At 37.7% G+C, this 22,058-nt stretch overlaps 1 protein-coding gene across 7 annotated transcripts in view; it reads right to left on the bottom strand.

Annotated features, from left to right (window-relative positions):
* C11H4orf33 (chromosome 11 C4orf33 homolog) overlaps positions 1 to 22,058 on the bottom strand; it is an 855,122-nt gene that overhangs the window by 804,797 nt on the left and 28,267 nt on the right. For all 7 annotated transcript variants that reach the window (XR_014068175.1, XR_014068174.1, XR_014068173.1 and 4 more), the window contains exon 8: positions 3,429 to 3,485. The gene's annotated coding sequence lies outside the window, so the exon portion shown is untranslated. The remainder of the gene's footprint in view (positions 1 to 3,428; positions 3,486 to 22,058) is intronic.

Raw genomic sequence — 22,058 nt, 5'->3', positions numbered from 1 at the left:
CCTTTGTTGGCAAAGTAATGTCTCTGCTTTTGAATATGCTATCTAGGTTGGTCATAACCTTCCTTCCAAGGAGTAAGCGTCTTTTAATTTCATGGTTGCAGTCACCATCTGCAGTGATTTTGGAACCCAGAAAAATAAAGTCTGACACTGTTTCCACTGTTTCCCCATCTACTTCCCATGAAGTGATCGGACCAGATGCCATGATCTTAGTTGTCTGAACGTTGAGCTTTAAGCCAACTTTTTCACTCTCCTCTTTCACTTTCATCAAGAGGCTCTTTAGTTCTTCAATTTCTGCTATAAGGGTGGTGTCATCTGCGTACCTGAGGTTATTGATATTTCTCCCGGCAATCTTGATTCCAGCTTGTGTTTCTTCCAGCCCAGCGTTTCTCATGATGTACTCTGCATAGAAGTTAAATAAGCAGGGTGACAATATACAGCCTTGATGTACTCCTTTTCCTATTTGGAACCAGTCTGTTGTTCCATGTCCAGCTTGAACTGTTGCTTCCTGACCTGCATACAGGTTTCTCAAGAGACAGGTCAGATGGTCTGTTATTCCCATCTCTTTCAGAATTTTCCACAGTTTATTGTGACCCACACAGTCAAAGGCTTTGGCATAGTCAATAAAGCAGAAATAGATGTTTTTCTGGAACTCTCTTGCTTTTTCGATGATCCAGCGGATGTTGGCAATTTGATCTCTGGTTCCTCTGCCTTTTCTAAAACCAGCTTGAACATCTGGAAGTTCATGGTTCATGTATTGCTGAAGCCTGTCTTGGAGAATTTTGAGCATTACTTTACTAGCGTGTGAGATGAGGGCAATTGTGCGGTAGTTTGAGCATTCTTTGACATTGCCTTTCTTTGTGACTGGAATGAAAACTGACCTTTTCCAGTCCTGTGGCCACTGCTGAGTTTTCCACATTTGCTGGTATATCAAGTGTAGCACTTTCACTGCATCATCTTTGAGGATTTGAAATAGCTCAACTGGAATTCCATCACCTCCACTAGCTTTGTTCATAGTGATGCTTTCTAAGGCCCACTTGACTTCACATTCCAGGATGTGAAGTCTAAAAGTTAATAAAGAGCAAATAACACTTTTAACAGGCATGTTTTATTGAGCCATATAAACTTCTCTTGTCAGATTTTAGAAAAGAAAAGTCTCTATATGAAAATCACCAATGATTCTCAAGTGATAAATAATAGGAAACCAAGCTACATTAAAGGTAGGGTGAGGCTGTATCAAATAAGAAAATTTTATTTTTAGATTTTCTACTGATATCTATAAGGGTAAAGAGTTACAGAGAGTTAAATGCAATTATGCTGAGCCAATGGAATCAATATAAATACACAGTCTGGATAACCAGGCTGCAAACTCCTTACTGTATCATTGCTTCAATTACAGGGCTTAAAATTTTTGCCCAGCTCTTTTCAGATAAGTATCTCTATTCTCTACCTTGCCTATGCAGACACAGCCCTAAAAGAAAGCCAATAATTTATGTAGGCTTCTACAGTCATTTTTTATCCCTCTAATAAGTACTTTTACAGTTCTATTTTTTCAGATCCAATACTACTACTGAGTTATAATTTTTTTAAGATTTAATTGTAGAGGGGCAAAAAAGTCATAAAATCAAACTGATGTCATTCTCTTTGCAGGGGAATAAGTTTATATTTTATAAAGCACATTAAGTGTCAATAAAATAAAATTATCAGCTTTATTTAATAAGATATAAATAAAGCTAATATTTTATATGTGTGTTAAAACAACCAAGGCTACTATTTTGAATTTGGGGAAATATGAATATATTTAGCTATTACCAAAATGTTGCTTTGTAGAATAAAATGGTGAGACTGTTTATAATCTGAATTTATTCATCTGAAATATAAATATATAAAAGTATATATGTATATTACACACCAGGTAATTTAGTAATCCTGTGTACTATCACATACTTGCCAAATTTAAATAAGGCTTAATGCATAGCATTTTTACTCCCATCAAGAGAAAAAACAATATTTAAGTTTTAATTATACCTTGATTATAAATAAGAAATAGAAAAAATAGGAAATATAAGCTAAAAACTATATTAAGGTCTCCTACTTACATTTCTAGCAATTAAAATAGTGATGAAGTAGATACAAATAATATTATAGGAATGATATAGAAACTGAATTTGGAAAAGAAAACAGTTACAAGATCCTCACTGAGCTGTACAAAATTATAACACCATGAAGCTTGTCCTACAGTAGAACAAGGTGATCTCTGAAATTACAAGGCAGTGAATTCAAAACCATAAAAAGGAAATACTACTTCATAACCTTTAGTTAACCTGTGGCTATAGTTCCACAGGAGGTCATAAAATCAAATTCTGTGGTTGGATTTAAAAGGTAGATAATTTTATAGCCACTCATAACATCAAGGTTCAAGCTCATTGCCTTCTAAAGTTGGAATAGAAATCTTTGATCATTCACATGGGTAGACACTAGATATGAAGGTAGGGAGTACTACGTGTTATTCCATCATTAAATACTATTTTTTGGAGTCAAATGACACTGCTTACCACCTTGGTCTCCTTTCTAACACCTGTAGAGTGGTGAAGAACAACAGAAGCTGCAGGAAGTTGCCCTCATATGTCAGAATTCATCATTCTCTTAGGGAGTCTTCCCACCAATTTACAGACCCACAGGCACAGTAAACCTACATTTGATAAAACACTGCCATCAGATGGATGCCAGTGTTCTCATTACCAGGCTACTTCATCTTGAGCGATCTTCTGTTTCTAAGCTGAAGCTTCACTTTTCCAGAATGCCTACTCTTCTACACAGTGCTTTAGCACCTTCCTGTATCTATCATTTGCTCAAAAACTACATTTTACAACGTCTTATCTATATAAACATTTAAATTGCTTTTTAAAAGGCACTGTCCTTTCATCACTATACATTATACATGTTTTTAAAATGCTATTTCCTGCTCTGTGCTTTTGCTCATTCTGCCTCTATCATAGGAAAGCCATTCTCTGCCCCTTCCACATCAACCGTCCCTCTTAATTCCAGTTTCTTCATGAAGTGATTCCTGCTCTCCTCAGATTAAAGTGACACTCCAAACCTACACTCCCTCTATGTCCAAAATATTGCACCTGTATTTCTAGTATTTATCCATTTTTAGCTTATTTTAAATGATGCATAAGTGAGTCTTGCTCAACTCCCCTGCAGAATGTAAACATGTTATAAGCGATTGCTGAACTTGAGTCCTCCCTTGTGTGTTTCTCAGCACTTTGTTTAGTGTCTTCAATGTGCCGAGTGCTCAGTAAGCATTTGTGGCACAAAAGAATAATTACACAAATGAGGATTGTTATTTATTGGACAGTGATGAACATGAAGAATTACTTTGCCACATATCTATTTTTTATATACCAATATCTTTATATAATTCTTACCTCTCCTCTTCCAGTAGCAGTTGCTTTCCTTCTTGGTTGCTTTCGAAAATTTCAGTCCTTTAAAATAATGCAAAGAAAATTAATCTCTATAAAAATACAAAAGAAATACAGTTTTTAGATCTAGTATGTACATGAAAAGAAATACTTCGGTAAAAATAAAAAAGAATGCTGAGACTGTCATTATTTTAAACACAGTGTTGTGGTTGTTTCTGGGTAGAGTTGAATAAAACACCAAAAATATCATTTTGTTAACCTGCTTCTTCCATCTAGTGGCAAAAAGCAGTAAGAAACAATGCTCTAGAAAAACACTGTGATAAAATGGTTCTAAATGATGTTTCAGGAATTACTTGATGGTGAGAGTCCAACATCCAAGGATTAAGTTATGAGTATACACTAATTATTTTAAAATAATTCTAGCAAATTGGCAGGGTTCAGCTCAGATAACTGCCAAAGTTATGTAAATTCATAAGTGTATTTGCACATTTTAACAAAGACTTCTGATACATATATAAAGGTATATATCACCCTGCATTACACTGGAATGGAGTTGGTTTTGGATAAACAGCTTTATTTCTAGACCAAACTGTTGGATAACTATTTAGAATTCCATTATTTCCTCAGCTATTGGCACAGTGATACCGTGCTATTACTATTAGTTTCAAGAGGTATAATTGAGAGCCACTGAAAGTGACCTATCCCATTGGAATTACCAGTTAAAATACTTTTGCAGTAACAGTCAGTGAAATACATTATGACTTGAGGTATGAGGTCAAACTGAAGGAGGAAGAGAGGTAAAGTTTAAAGGAGCTACAATCAGCTGTTCTTCATTGGCATTCAAAGGCATTAATGAAAAAGAATATGCAATGAACAGCATAATCATGTATTCTTTGCACTCTCAAAGGCCACCAGCTAATACCTAATATATGAGGTTTGCCTGCCCTTCTACCACTTTCTGTTTGCCTCACTGCAAATGTAATTAATGTTTTAGGTGTCTTAGAAGTTAAATGTGGGTTATGCAGAAATGGATAAAACATTCTCCAAGACAGCAAGTTTCTCCCCTTCCCTTGTTCAAGTGAGCCAGTTAGCAATGTGTAATAGTAATATAAATTAAGGGTTGTCAATATATTAAGCTGAAAATATATTAAGACTACATAAAGGAAAATAAAAGTATTAGTGAATGCCATGATAACCTGAAATTCAGTATTTTGTATAAAAGAAGATTTTTTGTTTCCTAATTTTCAAGAACTGAAAAACCCTGCCATAACCCTCTCAACCGCTAAAGCAAATTTTAGTATAGAAGGATTGGCTGTTGGTTTTTTCTCCTCTCCCTAGCCATCCTCCCTGCTCAAAGGAAAGTAGATTAAGGTTTTCTGTTCTGCTACATGTGGGAGAGAAGAACGGGAAATACAGCAATGACATAACGGAGAGGGTAAAGTAAAGAAGATGGGATCATAGTGAAAGCCATGTGGGCAAACAAGGCAGAAGGTGGTTCCCATTTCCCCAATATTCCTGTGACCAGTCTCTGGACTGGACCAAGGAAAGGGTGCCAATTAACTGGCAGATTACTGGAGCCATTGCCATTGTTTAGATATCGTTAAAGCCACAAGACTCAAAGCCTCACCCCCAACAATTAAATTAACGCAAACAACGTTGCCATCTGGCAACACAGGATGGGGATGGAATTCAGTGGCCCTGCAGGACTGCTGGCACTGGTGGTGGGACCTAGTCTGGTACTTGTCAATTCATTTACTTCATAATCATAAGCTCCCACATTATAGGCAATTGAAATGTGTCAATCTCTCTGATGGTGTTATAATATAGTTCTGCCAAAACTAGAGACCTTGGTATTTAAAATTTTCTTTCACAATGAACAAGTTCAATTTCTGAGAAGTGAATTTCAGAAAACTATATAGTCACTGGCATTAATATTTTATTTAATACGTTTATCAATCAGTTATTTGACATTGCTCAAATTATATAACTTCTTTGAGCCTCAGTTTCCTCATCCATAAAATAAGGATAATGATAATACCCCTCTGATAAGGTTTTTATGAGGAACTAAGTAAGAACACACTTATAAAGTACTTGGCAAATAGTAGTTATTCAATAGATATTAATAGATTATTAGTTATAGGGTACTTAACATATACTAAGAATTTTTGTACATTAGCCAATAACAGATATATTAAAGTATCTAACACTATTTATATGTGTTTGTAAAATAAAATTGACAGTGTTCCCTTTGGTACAAATATTTCCTTATCTTGTGTGTTAGTTGCTCAGTCATGTCCGACTCTTTGTGACCCCACGGACTGTAGCCTGCCAGGCTCCTCTGTCCATGGGATGCTCCAGGCAAGAATACTGGAGTGGGTTGCCATTTCTTTCTCCAAGGCTCCTTATCATACAACATCTTTATAAATAGGCATGGGGATTTTTGTAAACAATTTTCAAGGCTGTCTCCAAGTCTTTGGGTAGCCAATAAACAATTACAATTAAAAATATGTCAATATTTGTGTCTTGCATTTTGATACTGCCTAGAAGGCAATGGCACCCCACTCCAGTACTCTTGCTGGAAAATCCCATGGACGGAGAAGCCTGGTAGGCTGCAGTCCATGGGGTCGCTAGGAGTCGACACGACTGAGCGGCTTCACTTTCACTTTTCACTTTCACTTTTCACTTTCATGCACTGGAGAAGGAAATGGCAACCCACTCCAGTGTTCTTGCCTGGAGAATCCCAGGGACAGCGGAGCCTGATGGGCGTCCATCTACGGGGTCGCACAGAGTCGGATACGACTGAAGCAACTTAGCAGCAGCAGCAGCAGAAAATCTTAGGAGAAAAGCTTGAGATTAATGCAAGGAAATTTAAAAACACAAAATTTTAAACAAAGAAAAGGCAGAATAATAATAAAAAAAAATCTGTTACAGAAAAAAAAGCAGAAGATAAAATGATCATTTAAAAACTTTCAATCCTTGAAGAATAGAAATTCATGAATTTCTAGAAGTCTTTAATCCTATGTTTATATAAAGCCAGGGGCTCAAAGAATGAAAAATGTCACTCCAAAGCACCCCATTAATTTTTCTGTCCCATGTGAATATAAGTTGGAGTGAGGCTGTAATATGGTAAAAAAAAAATTTTATGAAAACATATTTAGAGAACAGAAACATGTTTTCATATTTGGACAGAATACACTCAATACTGAATGCCTATTAAAGACTGAAACTTGATTCTTTGTAATTAAGGAGGAAGAAAAAAGATGGAACTGTGATAATTTGCACACAAAAGCAAATGATGTCCATTCACTCTTATTTACCCTTCTGAAGCCAACCTGTGATTACCTTTAACATGCAAAATATTTCTGAAAGACTCCAAGATCACAACAAAAATATGAGATAACTTTAAAATACTTTAGGCTTTTAGGTGAAAGTTCTTTCTTTGCATGTCACATACTTGCTTTTTCTTTCTGAGTCTACACATGGTCTTAAATAAAATCAAGAGTAATAGATGTGCTCCAGTTTTGACTTAAACTACTGGACATATCTGGAGAAGGCAATGGCACCCCACTCCAGTACTCTTGCCTGGAAAATCCCATGGACAGAGGAGCCTGGTAGGCTACAGCCCATGGGGTCGCTAAAGAGTCAGACATGACTGAGCAACCTCACTTTCACTTTTCCCTTTCACGCACTGGAGAAGGAAATGGCAACCCACTCCAGTATTCTTGCTTGGAGAATCTCAGGGATGGCGGAGCCTGGTGGGCTGCCGTCTATGGGTTGCACAGAGTCAGACACGACTGAAGTGACTTAGCAGCAGCAACAGCAGCAGCAACTGGACATTTCTTTTTTTTTTTGGCTGCACTGGGTCTTCGTTGTTTTGTGCAGGCTTTCTCTAGTTGCAGTGAACGGGGGCTGCTCTTTGTTGCCCTGTACGAGGTGGGCTTCACTGAGGTGGGCTTCTCTTATTGCAGAACACAGGCTCTAGGCACACAGGCTTCAGTAGCTGCAGCACATGGGCTCAGTAGTGGCAGCTCATGGGCTCTAGAGCGCGGGCCCAGTAGTTGTGGCGCATGGGCTTAGTTGCTCCGTGTGCACCATGTAGAATCCTCCTGAACCAGGGATCAAACCTGTGTCCCCTGCATTGGCAGGCAGATTCTTATCCACTGTGCCACCAGAGAAGTCCCAAATTACTGGACTTTAATGTAGAATTTCTTTTTTTTTTTTTTACAGAACATCAAACCTCTCTGATTTACCCATATAAATCTCTATGTACCATGGACACAAGGTCTGATGTTGAACATTCTTTAACAGTTCTAAATTGTTGTGACAACTATTCACTAACAAAAGGATCTCTGGCATCCAGCTTTCTTTCTCATTTTTTGAAATAAAATTCTTTTAGAAGTTCCTACAGGAGCTCCTGAAAAAAGTTATCCTAGCTTGATAACCATTTAAATGTAATCCTTTCACAATAAAACTTTATTTCAAACTCTAATCATTAGAAATAATTACCAGTATAACCAATAGATTCCATTTCTCTGTAATATCTATTTGAAATTTTACTGCACTGATTTTTATTATAAACACACAGTAAAAAAGAAAAAAAACTACTCAAGCAAAGTTTTCATTGGACAGGAAGAACTATGACCCTCCCTAACAAATAGCCAGATGGTACTAATGGTAAAGAATCCACCTGCCAATGTAGGAGATGAAAGCAACACGGGTTCAATCCCTGGGTCAGGAAGATGCCCTTGAGAAATAAATGGCAACCCCTCCAGTATTTTTGCCTGGAAAATTCCATAGACAGAGGAGCTTAGCGGGCTCTAGCCCCAGGAGCCCCAAAGAGTTGGAGATGACTGAGTCACCGAGAACACACACCACAAACAGTCACCTTCCCACAGGATTAGAAAATGAAAAAAAGGACTCAAATACCTCTTTGGTAAAAAGCAGCATGCAAGACATCCACAGCATGCTACAATAAGAGTTAGGATCAGGATGAACTTTACTTTTAAAACTTAAAACAGAAATACCTTTTGAATATTATTTATAAGTTAATATATCTTATCAAGGTTAAGGCATTAAGTTTCATTATTTGCTGGGAAATTTATGATTAATGTTTACTGTCCTTAGTAGTGTTGTCCTTGGTTGTGTTTGTTTATTGATAATGGTGACAGATCAGTGCAGCAAATATATGGTCAGAACAAGGTGACAAGACCAATATCACATATCCTAACTTAGAGAGGGCCGCATATAGTCAATACAAACAATGCTCACTTTTTTAAGGCAGTGTGTTCTTTTAAAATATTATGAGAATGTTGTTAGTGGAAAGAAAAGGAAACTCTGTTCATCTTTTCAATATTTGCATAAGTTTAAAGGAAGCATGTTCAGCAACAATTAACTTACAATCAGACCTAAGCCTTAAAATGACCTTTATTATATCTCCTGCACTAAAACTGGGACTATATCTTCATTAATTAAATTATTTTCATTTATTCAAAATTACCTCTAGGGCCTACTGAAACAAAATATTTACACTGTAGTGGGGAAAAGGCAAATTAGGCACAAATTATGTCCCAAAGAAGCTCACAGTTTAGTTGGCAGGTAACTGAAAATATGGGCTTTCCTGATGGCTTGGGCAGTAAAGAATCCAATTGCAATATGGGAGACCTGGGTTCAGTCCCTGGGTTGGGAAGATCCCTCAGAGTGGGGCATGGCAACTCACTCCAGTTATTCTTGCCTGGAGAATTCCCATGGACAGAGGAGCCTGGTGGGCTACAGTCCATGGAATCACAAAGAGTTGGACAAGAGTGAGCTACTAAGCACACAACAACTGACATATATAAGACACACACACACACACACACAAAAATGTCTTTGCACATGTAACACAAAATGCAAAAATGATAAAGTGCAATAAGAAAGGCATGCAGAAACAAAGTTTTATAAAATTTTTGGAAAGGCGTTTACTAGCAACAGAACAATGAAAGTTGGATAGAATGTGGGCATGTTCTAAGAAGAAGTCTTTCAATCATTCATTCACTCACGTCTGGGACAATTACTCTATTGGTGCATTAATTTAGATTTGTCCACTCTGTGAGAGAAAAATTTTTTTTTAAAAATGTGGTAATTTCCTTCCCCATCAACCAGAATATAGCCAGGCTATGTGGCATAGTTTTGAACTTGTTTATTCTTGCATTGTAGGGCCCAAAGCAGAAGTTCCCAAGAACCACTTGCATTTGGGTGTGTGCATACATGTGTGAGCATGTGTACAGGTAGATAAGACTAGGCTCTGAAACACTTAAGTGGCCTATCTCTCAAAAGAGGGGATGATCAGAGAGTTTTCTGAATGAGAACTATAGACAAAGGTTTAGAAATTGGAGGATCTTCTATGGAGGTGGGAACCCATGCCACTTCTATGCAGAGCTCCTGGGATGTGACAGAGCCTTTGACTGGGTGGGATAGAACTTGAGGAGGCTGACCATAGAGAAAAAAAGACTTCTGTGTCCAAGCTTGGATACAAAGCAAAATACTAATGGTAGCCTATGTAGATGAAAGAATAGAAGACACGTCCATAAATATTTTATACTAAGCAAGACTCCTATAACTCTCAAAACACCTAGGAAAGATAGGAAGACCCTTGAAACATGGTAGTATTCTGTCAGCCAGGTAGGTGTGGTCTGGGAATAGATATCTGTTTTAATTAAATAAAGAAATGCAATACTTCTTTACCCATATTATAAAAGCAAAATTTCTATCTGCTAGATATTCAAATAATCAACAAAAATGCATCTAGTTTCTACTGTATCAGGCATGATTCTGGGGAACATCTCATTTGGAGCTTACATTTGCATAAGGGGGTTAAATGTACAATAAAAAATATTTAATATGCCGTGCAGGGATCAGTTCAGTTCAGTCGCTCAGTCATGTCCAACTCTTTGTGACCCCATGGACTGCAGCATGCCAGGCATCCCTGTCCATCATCAACTCCCAGAGCTTGCTCAAACTCATATCCATTAAGTGATGCCATCCAACAATCTCATCCTCTGTCATCCCCTTCTCCTCCTGCCTTCAATCTTGGGGTCTTTTCCAATGAGTCAGTTCTTCACATCAGGAGGCCAAAGTATTGGAGTTTCAGTTTCAGTATCAGTCCTTCCAATGAATATTCAGGACTGATTTCCTTTAGGATGGACTGGTTTGATCTCCTTGCAGTCCACGGGACTCTCAAGAATCTTCTCCAACACCACAATTTAGAAACATCGATTCTTCAGCGCTCAGCTTTCTTTATAGTCCAACCCTCACATCCATACACGACTACTGGGAAAACTATAGCTTTGACTAGATAGACCTTTGTTGGCAAAGTAATGTCTCTGCTTTTAAATATGGGTAAAGGCTAACAGAGTTTTGCCAAGAGAATGCACTGGTCATAGCAAACATCCTCTTCCAACAACACAAGAGAAGACTCTACACATGGACATCACCAAATGGTCAATACTGAAATCAGATTGATTATATTCTTTTCAGCCAAAGATGGAGAAGCTCTATACAGTCAGCAAAACAAGATCGGGAGCTGACTGTGGCTCAGATCATGAACTCCTTATTGCCAAATTCAGACTTATATTGAAGAAAGTAGGGAAAACCACTAGACCATTCAGGTACGACCTAAATCAAGTCCCTCAGATTATACAGTAGAAGTGACAAATAGATTCAAGGGATTAGCTCTGATAGACACACTGCCTGAAGAACTATGGATGGAGGTTCATGACATTGTACAGGAGGCAGTGATCAAGATCATCCCCAATAAAAACAAATGCAAAAAGGCAAAATTGTTGTCTGAGGAGACTTTCGAATAGCTGAGAAAAGAAAAGAAGTTAAAGGCAAAGGAGAAAAGGAAAGATAAACCCATCTGAATGCAGAGTTCCAAAGAATAGCAAGGAGAGGTAAGAAAGCCTTCCTCAGTGATCAATGCAAACAAATAGAGGAAAACAATAGAGTGGGAAAGACTAGAATCTCTTCAAGAAAATTAGAGATACCAACATTTCATGCAAAGATGGGCTCAATAAAGGACAGAAATGGCATGGACTTAACAGAGGCAGAAGATATTAAGAAGAGGTGGCAAGAATACACACAAGAACTATACAAAAAAGATCTTCATGACCCAGATAACCACAATGGTGTGATTATTCACCTAGAGCCAGACCTGGAATGTAAAGTCAAGCAGGCCTTGGGAAGCATCACTACAAACAAAGCTAGTGGAGGTGATGGAATTCCAGTTGAGCTATTTCAAATCCTAAAAGATGATACTCTTAAAGTGCTGAACTCAGTATGCCAACAAATTTGGAAAATTCAGCAGTGGCCACAGGACTAGAAAAGGTCAGTTTTCATTCCAATCCCAAAGAAAGGTAATGCCAAAGAATGTTCAAAGTACCACACAATCGCACTCATCTCACATGCTAGCAGAATAATGCTCCAAATTCTCCAAGTCAGGCTTCAACCACACATGAACCATGAACTTCCAGATGTTCAAGCTGGATTTAGAAAAGGCAGAGGAACCAGAGATCAAATTTCAAACATCTGTCGGATCATCGAAAAAGGAAGAGAGTTCCAGAAAAACATGTATGGATAAGTGTTATTAATAAAAATACATCAGAGTAAGTAAAACAAAGAATGAACAAGAGGGAACTTGTTATATTAAATGACATAATAAGAAAAAGCCTATGTGTAAGCCCAAGTAACATTTAAGCAAAGATTTAAATTCAGATGAGGAAATCAGTCCCACATATATCTGCAGAATGTGTGTTCTAGACAGTGCTAACAACAAAAACAAAGTCCTTACATCAAGATAGTGCTAACTGTATTTGGGGAATAGTGGAACTAATAAAGCTTAAATGGAGAATATGAGAGGAACACTAGTCACATAGGAGGTCTGAGAGATAAATGATAGAGACCAATAACTGAAATGGCAAACTGCTGCTGTTGCTGAGCAGAGGTATGGCACAACCTCACATTATGAAACAGTTTCTGATAGTAGTTCTGCTTCTACCTATGAAGAAGTAATTGCTATGGGACTTGTATGTGGGATTTGCTATGGGTCCTGCCATAAACAAGTAGAAAAACTGAATATATGAAACCACCATTGTCAGAAAATAGACAACCACCAGAATAAGAAAAGGGAAACAAATTGAGCCCATAATTACCCTGGGTGTTGGCCTGGAAGCATTTCCAGAACTCAGCACAGGGAGAGATTTTAGAAGTTTCAAAAGGATCGATCTGGTAGAGAAACAGGATGTCACTTCCTATAACAGGTTATAAAAGGACTTCAGGTTCTGTCTTGTGTACACAATTCTCTCTTATGATCCTAGACAGCTTTCTCTCAGGGAAGTCAGCAGCCATGTCATGAGACAGCTCTGTGGAGAGGCACATATGAACTGAATGTCAGCAGTCAGTTGAGTGAGGCTGGAAGCAGATCATCCTCTGGTCAAGCCTTCTGATGAGACTGCAGCCCCTATTAACTGCCTGACTACAATCTCGTGACAGAGCTTGAATCAGAACCACCCAGTTAAGCCATTCTCAAATTCCTAACCCATAGGAATTGTGAGATAATAAATGTTATTTTAAGATGCTAATTTGGGGGAGTAATTTTTATATGGACTATAGGTAATTATTACAATATCTGGAATGAAAATTAAACCTGGTAGAACTGACAGCAGCTTAGACACTGAAACGGAAGGGTTAGTGAATGTGAAGACATAGCCATAATAACTCTCTAAAACAAAGAATAGAGAGGAAAAGACTGGAAAAGAAATGGAAAGAATTTCAAGGACTCAAAACTAAATCAAGCAGGCTTGATTGAGGAGAGAAAGGAATACTTAAAAAAAGTATTTTTAAAAATTAATGGCTATCAGCATAGCTCATTATTAGAGAAATGCAAATCAAAACTGTCATGCGGTAACACCTTGCACTGGTTAGAATGACCATCATCAAAAAATCTACAAACAATAAATGCTGGAGATGATGTGAGGAAAATGCTGGTAGGAATGTAAATTGATACAGCCACTATGGAAAACAGTATAGAGATTCCTTTAAAAGTAAACTAGGAATAAAATCATCATATGACCCAGCAATCCCACAACTAGGCATATACCCTGAGAAAGACATATGAACCCCAATGTTCACAGTAGCACTATTTATAATAGCCAGGACATGGAAGCAACCTAAATGTCCATCAACAGATGAATAGATAGAGAAATTGTGGTACCTATATACAACTAATGTTACTCAGCCATAAAAAGGAATGAATTTGAGTCAGCTGTAGTGATATAGATGAATCTAGAGCCTGTTATACAGAGTGAACTAAGTCAGAAAGAAGGACACAAGTGTTGTATACTAACACATATATGTGAAGTCTAGAAAAAAATGGTAATGATGAACCTATTTGCAGGGCAGGGATAGAGACACAGGTGTAGAGAATGCACTTGTGGAGACAGGGGAGGAAGGAGAGGGTGGGACAAATTGAGAGCGTAGCACTGACATATATACACTACCACATGCGAAATAGGTAGCAGGAAACAGCTATATAACTGCTCAGTTCGGTCCTCTGTGATGACCCAGAGGGCTGGAATAGAGTGGTGGTGGGAGGCAGGCTCTAGAGGGAGGGAATATATGTATACTTATAGCTGATTCACGTTGTTGTACAGCAGAAACCAACACTAAACTGTAAAGCAATTATCTTCCAATTAAAAATAAATTAGGGAGGGGACATATGTATAACTATAGCTGATTCATGATGATACATGGTAGAAACCAACACAATATTGTAAAGTGATTACCCTCCAATTAAATATAAATAAATTTAAATTAAAAAATAAATTCTATAACTTAAAAAAATTAATAGCTAAAATCTTCCCAATTTTTATTAAAACTCCAAATTCAGAGACCTGAGAAGTTCAACAAAACCCCAGTTAAGATAACTGTCAAGAAATCTCTACTATGGCACATTATAAACAAGCTGCCAAAACTCAGTGATAAAAGGAAAATCACAAAAGTGAGTGACCAAATAAAGACATGTGATTAAACACAGAGGAAAAAATAAGAATACAGCATATCTCATCAGCAACTATGCAAATAAGAAGGCAATGAAATTATGTCTTTACCATACTGAAAGACAGAAAGTTCATACTGAAAGTTCAGCCTAGAGCTCCATGCCCAATGAAACTATCTTTCAAAAATTAAAGATTTTTCTGACAAGAAAATTTGGAGAGAATTCCTCCCAGCATATTTAAACTCTAGAAAATACTAAAGGAAGTTCTTGAGGCAGAAGAAAATAATGCCAGATTGAAAAACAAAATCTTTGATTTCAAAAGAATGAAAGTGCTAGAAATGGTAAAAATGGGGGGAGATATAAAACAAACATTTTTGAGATATAAAACAAATACTTTTCTCTATTTAAAAATACTTTTAATATAACTGATTAAAAGAAGCAAAAATAAAAACAACATATTGTGGGTAGAAGAATAAAATAATGTATTCTAGTAGCATATTGTGAATTCAATGAGTAGAAGTTATAAAACATCTACTCTTTGAAAGACACATTTAAGAAAATGAAAAAGTCAAGTCAAAGACTAGGAGGAAGTATTTGCAATACATATATTTGTCTAAGGATTTGTATCCAGAATATATTTTTAAAATAGCTCAATTATAAAAAGACAAACAAAAATAGGCAAAATATTTAAACAGACACTTCATAAAAGAAAATATATGAATGGCCAATAGGCACATGAAAAGATACTCATAATCACTGGTCATCCACACTGCGTAACCAGCACACCCACACTTGAAAGTCTAAAATTTTAAAACTGACAATACCAAGATTGGTGAAAATGTGGAACAGCTAGAACTCTTTATTAGTACTATAAAATGGTAAAGCCACTTTGAAATAATTTATCATATTTTTAAAAGCTAAACATTATAGTTACCATGTGATCCAATAATTTTACTCTTAGGTATTTACTGAAGAGAATTAACAGCTTATGGTTGCAAAATTATGTGTATGCAAATGTTCATACCACCTTTAATCAAAATAGGTAGAAACTGGAAGCAACCCAAATGTCCATCAACAGGTAAATCAATAAATTGTAGTCTACTCACATAATGGAATACTTCTGAACAATAAAAAGGAACAAACTACATATGTGTGCAACAACATGAATAAATTTCAAAAACATCATGCCAGCAACAGACCATAGACCCAAAAGACTGAAGTCACAGTAATTAATTAAATGAAATGTCTAGAGCAGGCAAAACAGTAGGAACAGAAAATAGAGTAGTTGCTGCTTGGGTATGGGAGCAGGGATTGATCACAGATAGGCACAGGGTATATTTTAAAGGAATCAAAGTGTACATTTAAAATGAGTACATTTCATTTTATGTAAATTTTACCTGAATAATACTGCTCTTAAAAAGTAAGACTCTGACTTCTTTTTAAAAAACAGGCTTGGTGGTGCAGATGCAGGGGAATAGGGCAAGGGGAGAAGCAGGGAAACCAATTCAAAGACTACAGTAATAACTCAAGGTTACAATAATCCAGGCTAGATGATAGTAGTTTGGGCTAGAGTGGTAGTAATGAAGGTGTTAAGATGTAGTGAGAGTCTGGATATATTTCAAAAGTGGAGATGATGAGATTTGTCAATGAATTGGATTTAAGTCAAATAAGAAAGAAATTTTGTTCTGAACTACAGGAAAACTTGTCATTTAAGATAACTCAGGGAATATCAGGTATGGTGGCTAAAAAGAGTTAGTTTTGGATATGCAAATATGAGATGCTTATTTAGATAACTTAGTGGCAATATGAAGAGGTGTATGTGTTCATGCACACATTAGAATGATGAAAATATACACTTGGGAATCATTAGTAAATATACATAGTTTAAACCACAGTACTGATTGAGGTGACCAACGGAGAAAATAGAAAGAAGAGGTCTAAAGATTGATGCTTGACAAAGTCCATTTTTAATGTTTGCAAAGGGAAGGAACTAGCCAAGAAGAATTAGAACAACTGAGAAAGTGATTTCTCCAAGACAAGTGAGAGACATCTAAGAGGGAACGATCAACACTGTCAAATTCTGACACAAGCAAGATGATGTCCAAAAAGATTATAATAACATAAGAGCAAATTATCTGAGATACCATTTCTCACCTATCAGAATAGCAAAATCTTCAAAGCATAGTATACTCTGTTGGAGAAGCTGTGGGATAACAGGAACTATCATACTTTAATGGTAGAATTTCAAATTTCCCTATGGCACATAATTTTGTATTTTCCAGCAAAAGTGTATATGTATCTACCCTTTGATTCAGAAAATACTATTCTTTGGATCATATTCAAAAGACAAACTGGCAAAAATACAAAAGTCTTTATGAAATAAATAGTTAAGTAGCAAAACAGCAATCCACTTTCTTCTTTTATATGGTGAAAGATGTCCTGAGTAAAAAGAAAGTGCATGTGTGCTAGTCTGCTTCAGTCATGTCCAACTCTGTGTAACCCCTGGACAGTAGCCTGCCAGGCTCCTCTGTCCAGGAGATTCTCCAGGCAAGAATACTGGAGTGGGTTGTAATGCCTTTCTCCAGGGGATCTTCTTGACCCAGGGATCGAACTCAGGCAGATTCTTTACCGTCTGAGCCACAACAGTCAAATCTCCTTATAAATGAAATCACGAAAAATCTGGTGAAATTATACTTGCTAGCAAGAATTTCCTTGTCAACAGAATGCTTTTAGCAGGATGTATTTGGTTGGTTTAAGATTGCTTATGATGAAATATCATAAGATTTGGATTTGTGGGGTAAGAGTCCTTGGAAAATGTCACATAATCAATGTAATAATCTGAATATAAAAGGAAGTTGTTTATTGACTAAAGCACAGCCCCGCTTTCCTGTAGCTGAAAACATGGAGCCTGTTGCCTTTGTTCTTTTACATGCAACATTGCCTAAGTTCACTTCTCACCCAGTTTTAATTAGTCATGCTAAATGAGAACCTTTAGAATTGTACTAACACTAGCAGTACAGAATTCTAGGAGGACAACAATAGACATTGTTCCAATTAAGGAAAAGGTTAAGGTGTTTTGATTAAGGAGTTTTGATTCCCACTAACCCCCTTTTTAACAGTCTTAGCTACTATACAAGCAGAAGGTTCCTGAAGGTAAATAACAGATTGTCAAGGATCAAACAAGGTGGTTCCTCTGGTTGCTTCAGTTACATCTAATATGTAAAAACTTTATAAGAAGTGTGGCAAGTCAAGGCAGCATGTTATGCCATTTGTCTATTAAATGAGATATAATTTAATATCTAACACAATGCCTTTTTATCAATTCCAAATTCAGAATCCAACCAGACACAGTTTGCATTTTCATGGAATGGAAACCAGGGTAAATTTACTGTACTGCAAATTACATTTCTTGGCATATTGCTGAAATTTAGTGAGTCAGGATGTGTACTAAACCACCATTAAGAACAAGTTAATGTACTACACAGATGCTATTATGCTAATTGACTCCTCAGAGGAAAAAGGTCAAGAGGAGTTAAGAACCACAGTCACTTTAATGACAAAGAGGATAGCTGATAAATCCAGCTAAAATTTAAATTGAGCCCAATCAGAAATTCCAGGAGCAACCAAACGCATTCTTTAAACTGTGAGAAACAAGTTATTATCTCTAGCAAGCAAAGAACTCACAGCTAGGAGGGTTATGAGTTTTGGTAAAATCACACTGCTCCTGTAAGACTATTGCTAGCCCCTATCACAAAGTCATCGAAAATAAATCTTATTTTAAGTGGAGTCCTAAGGGGAAAAAAAATATTTACAGAAGATAATTGTGCAGGGAGCCCAACTAAGACCTCGAATGCAACTGCTCAGATTATATAAGAATATTCACCTCCTAGAATATATATAGATGGGAGGTCTTCAGGAGAAATCAAATAGGGCTACTCAGCAAAGACCTCTTGGATTTGGATTTGAAAACTAAGAGGCAGCTCCTCATTAAAACCCATCTGAAACAGAGCTTCTGTTTTGTTACTGGGTTTTGGTCAACCTGCTCTCCATCAAAGAAGGACATCAAATAATTCTGAGGCTAGATATCATTCCTGCCTTGGATGATACCAGAGAGATATTGAATAGAGAAAAGGCATCACAGAAAAGCAGCCCAGCAGGCAATGCTACATGGAAGAGGGCACTAGGTGGGACGCTCAGGGTGAGTGCACTGAATACGAGGGCAAGTTGCTCAGAGAGCCAGTGAGAAAGCCCTCTGAGGATCTCCCTTCCCTATGTTGTTCAGTGGTCCAAGCCCTGTGATTCTCTCCCTAGCCAAGACAAGCAGCTGCCTGGTTCACTAATGGGAGTTCCTGCCTTGAGGGCCATGTTACTGTTCGGAAATTGGCAGCCATCTGCCTTGCTGATAGAAAAAAACCTTGAGGGGAGAAAGAAAGGCAAATCTGGTTATTTGGCAGAGTTGAGAGACGTTAGGTTAGCAGTTGGGAGAGGAATTAGGCTGCTAATCTCAGAGAATCATTTGGATATTTGCAGACTCTGGGGTGTAGTCAACTGCAAATGGGTCCTAGATCACTAGACAATAGAAAACACCCTTATGTGGCAGTCAAGGAAAGCTCTGTGGGAATTAGGAAGAATTAAAGTGGGTCACAGGCTTCCCTGCCAGCTCAGCAGTAAAGAATCTGCCTGCCAATGCAGAAGACGTGGGTTCAATCCCTGGGTCAAGAAGATCTCCTGGAGAAGGAAATGGAAACTCATTCCAGTATTCATGCCTGGGAAATTCCGTGGACAGGAGAGTCTGGTGTGCTACAGTCCTTGAACCCCTTCATGAATCAAAACCTTGTCGTGGCAAAAGGGCTTCTGTAATTCAATGAAGCTATGGGCCATGCCATGCAAGCCCATCCAAGACAGGTCATGGTGAAGAGTTCTGACAAAACAAGGTCCACTGGAGAAAGAAAGAGCATTCCACTTTGGTGTTCTTGCCTAGAGAACCCCGTGGACAGTATGAAAAGGCAAAATACATGATGCCAGAAGATAAGCCCTCCCGGTCGTAGGATGTCACATATACTACCAGAGAAGAGCAGAGGGCAATTACTTTCCCAGGTGGATCAGTGGTAAAGAATCTGCCTGGCAATGCAAGAGATTTGGGTTTGATCCCTAGGTCGGGAAGATCACCTGGAACAGGAAATGGCAATCTGCTCCAGTATTCTTGCCTGAAATATTCCATGGACAGAATAACCATGGCAGGCTACACTCCATTGCGTCACAGAGTCTGACACAACTGAGCAACTGAGCACAAAGCACACCAGTAAGAATGAAGTGGCCGGGCCAAAGCAAGCATGATGCTCAGCTGTGGATATGTCTGATGGTGAAAGTAAAGTTTGATGCTGTAAAAACAATACTGTATAGGAAGCTGGAATGTTAGGTCCATGAATCAAGGTAAATTGGACATAGTCAAGTCAAGGAGATGGCAAGACTGGACACCAACATCTTAGGAATCAACAAACTAAATTGGACGGGAATGGGTGAATTTAATTCAGATGACCACTATACCTACTACTGTGGGAAAGAATACCTTAGAAGAAATGGAGTAGCCCTCATAGTCAAAAAAAGAATCCAAAATGCAGTTCTTGGATGCAACCTCAAAAATGACAGAATGATCTTGGTTTGTTCTCAAGGCAAACCATTCAGTATCACAGTAATCCAAGTCTAAGCTCCAACCAATGATGTCAAGAAGTTGAAGCTGATCAGTTATGAAGACCTACAAGACCTTCTAGAATTAACACCAAAAAAAAATGTCCTTTTCATCATAGGGGACTGGAATGCAAAAGTAGGAAGTCAAGAGAAACCTGGAATAACAGGCAAGTTTGACCTTGGAGTACACAATGAAGCAGATTAAAGGCTAACAGTTTTGTCAAGAGAACACGCTGGTCACAGCAAATACCCTTTTCCAACAACACAAGAGACGGCTCTACACATGGACATCACTAGATGGTTAACACCAAAATCAGACTGACTATGTTCTTTGTAGCCAAAGATGGAGAAGTTCCACACAGTCAGTAAAAACAAGACCTGGAGCTGACTGTGGCTCAGATCCTGAGCCACAAAATTTTGCAAAATTCAGGCTTAAACTGAAGAAAGTATGGAAAACCACTAGGCCATTTAGGTATGTCTTAAACCAAATCCCTTTATACAGTGGAGGTGACAAATAGATTCAAGGAATTAGACTTGGTAAACAGTGTCTGAAGAACTATGGATGGAGGTCTGTAACACTGTTAGGAGGCAGTGATCAAAATCATCCCAAAAGAAAAAGAAATGAAAGAAGGTGAAGCGGTTGGCGAAGTGAGGAGGATTTATAAATAGCTGAAAAAAAAGAAGAGAAATGAAAGGCAAGAGAGAAAGCGAAAGATATACCCAACTGAATGAAGTGTTTTGGAGAATAGCAAGGAGCAATAAGATGGCCTTCTTAAATGAACAATACAAAGACACAGAGGAAAACAATAGAATGTTTTCCTGCAAGACTAGAAATCTTTAAGAAAACTGGATATACCAAGGGAACATTTTATGCAAGGATGGGCATGATAAATGACAGGAATGTTAAGGACCTAACAGAAGCAGTAGAGATTAAGAGGTGGCAAGAATACACAGAACTATACAAAAAAGGTCTTAATGACCCAGATAGCCATGATGGTGTGGTAACATGACTTCCTGGAGAATGAAGTCAAGTGGGCCTTAGGAAGCATTACTACAAACAGAGCTAGTAGAGGTAACAGAATTCTGGCTGAGCTATTTAAAATCCTGAAAGATGATGCTGTTAAAGTGGTGCTCAATATGTCAGCAAATTTGGAAAACTCAGCAGTGGCCACAGGTCTGGAAAAGATCAGTTTTCATTCCAATCCCAAAGAAGGGCAATATCAAAGAATGTTCAAACTACCATACAATTGTACTCATTTCATATGCCAGCAAGGCTATGCTCAAAATCCTTCAAGCTAGGCTTCAGCAGTAGGTGAACAGAGAACTTCCAGATGTACAAGCTGGGTTTTGAAGAGGCCAAGGAACCAGAGATCAAACTGCCAACGTTCCTTGGATCATGGAGAAAGCAAGGAAGTTTCAGAAAAACTTCTGTTTCATTGATTATACTAAAGCCTTTGACTATGTGTATCACAACAAATCATAGAAGAGTCTTAAAGAGATGGGCATACAAGATGACGTTACCTGTCTCCTGAGAAACCTGTACGTGGGTAAAGAAGAAACAGTTACAATTGACATGGAACAACTGACTGGTTTAAAATCAGGAAAGGAGTATGACAAAAGAGTATACTGTCACCCTGCTTATCTAACGTCTATGCAGATGACATCATGTGAAATGCCGGGCTGGATCAATCACAAGCTGGAATGAAGACTGCTGGGAAACTAACATAGGAAAGGAAATAATCAACCAACTCCAGGAAGCACAGAGAGTTCCAGGCAGGATAAACCCAAGGAGGAACACACCCAGACACACAATAATCAAATGGACAAAAATTAAAGACACAGATAAAATATTAAAAGCAATAAGGGAAAAATGACATACAATATACAAGGGAACTCCAAACAGGCTATCAGCTGAT

This window comes from Giraffa tippelskirchi, chromosome 11 (assembly GCF_054371585.1).
Source record: "Giraffa tippelskirchi isolate mGirTip1 chromosome 11, T2T-mGirTip1v1.2.pri, whole genome shotgun sequence".
Taxonomy (NCBI): domain Eukaryota; kingdom Metazoa; phylum Chordata; class Mammalia; order Artiodactyla; family Giraffidae; genus Giraffa; species Giraffa tippelskirchi.
Note: the sequence above shows the minus strand (reverse complement) of the source record. Positions and strands in the feature narration are given on the sequence as shown.